Below are 1750 nucleotides of genomic sequence, written 5' to 3' on the forward strand. Positions count from 1 at the left end.
TCTCAGTCCAAACAGTAAAATTTACATCCCTTTCTCTTTTCCTGTTTATTTTTTTCACTTTTTAGAAAATCTCCACAATTTTTTATCTTTGGATTGAATTTATTAATTTATTAGTTTATTATTAAATATTATTGGGGTGACATTGATGAACAGAATGAAATATGTTTCAAGTGTATCATTCAACAGAAAGTCATATATATATTGCTTTGTGTGTTCACTACCCAGAATTAGTTTTCCTTTCGTCAAATGTTTGCACTCTTTTCTTTATATTTAAATGTAGTAGATTCTATGAAATGTGAAAATTATAGGTTTCTTAGAAAATCTGTGGCATAGATGTATGCGAGTACTGTTCTATCTTCTGTCCAGTCCTATCAGTCATTGCTGGAAGGAATGACAGTCCAGGAAGGAAAGCACAACGTGGAAACCATGTCCCCTGGGCTCTGCTTCTGAGATCCAAGGAAGTGTCTATTTAGCATTTAATAGAGATTGTTGTTGTTGTCTGCCAAGTAATGTGTACGCTCTGGGGAAATGAATTAGGCTCAGTTGTCTCCATCCAGGCATTCAGAATCTACCTTTGTAAGGACAAAAATAACCGAAACTTTCCATATTGGTGCCCTCCCATCTGTTTGTCCCCACTCTCCTGTTTGTCATGATGGTGAAAAAACAATGTTCCTGACAGTCCCTTATCCATTCTCCATCTCCACAGTCCTCAGTGGGATGTTCTATCTCTACTGGAATTTGGCCAAGGAGTGAGAATCCACTGCCCCTATCCGCCTGGCAAGCGACAAAGGTTCAGACAACATCCCCAGGTCTGGCAGTGAGGCGAAGTTAGTCGTGGGCCTCCTGATGCAGTGATTTCTAGAGGAGAGGACTCAGATGTGAGGCCCACAGGACTAAAACAGAGGACCTGAGGGGCTGGAGAAACAATCCAATTATCTCTTCCTGCATGGCCTTAAGAGCTCAATGTACAGAGCTCACAATTAGCCAAATTGGTCCATGTTATCCCAAGCTCTGAAGACTTGCTGTTATTAATAGGACTTGAAAATAGAAAGGAAATCTACATTCAAGATTGTAGGCACTTCCTCTTCTCAGGAGGATGCACACCTGTATACTTCATGACCATGTCCAAGTTGCAGAAATTTTAGAAACTCAGACAATTTGTTTTTTCAATTAAAAAAACAGTGTGTAATTGTATGTCTGTAAATTCACTGAATTATTCTATGTAGGCATAATTGTGTTTTCTACACCAAGAGTATGCTATAATTTCTGTGTTCTTATTTAACATTTTTTTGTTTTAGGAGAACTTTTTCTTTTACCCCTATAATTCTGCTTTGCGGTTTTGCAATATATGTGTTAGAAATATATGTTTTTTGCTATTTTGAATGAAAGCTGAAGTTCTAATTTTTTCCTCTATGTTGTTTTATATATGTCGTTACATCAGACAACCATCTATTTTGACATGTCAAATGAACAATTTTTAAAAATTCCACCGGGGGTTTCACAGATGTCTGCATTCTAAATGTAGGACTGTAGTCATCTCATGTCCTGACTAGAAGAAAATCTAATTTCAAGCTCACTCATGTGGCTTTGGCATGATTCAGTTCCTCATGTGCAGCTGGCCATAGGCGTCCCTCAGCTTCTTGCTACGTGAGCTTCCCCATTGGGCAGCTGACAACATGACAGCTCTCTTCCAACACAGACAGCTTGTGAGAGAGTAGAAGAGGGCTAATAGTCAAGGCCTGAGTCTTAA

At 38.6% G+C, this 1750-nt stretch overlaps 1 pseudogene; it reads right to left on the reverse strand.

Annotated features, from left to right (window-relative positions):
• Nucleotides 1-1514, reverse strand: part of LOC105305642 — a 3937-nt pseudogene extending 2423 nt beyond the window's left edge.
• Between the last annotated feature and the right edge of the window lie 236 nt (nt 1515-1750).

The sequence above is a fragment of the Pteropus vampyrus genome, unplaced genomic scaffold, assembly GCF_000151845.1.
Source record: "Pteropus vampyrus isolate Shadow unplaced genomic scaffold, Pvam_2.0 Scaffold391, whole genome shotgun sequence".
NCBI classification, from domain to species: Eukaryota; Metazoa; Chordata; class Mammalia; order Chiroptera; family Pteropodidae; genus Pteropus; species Pteropus vampyrus.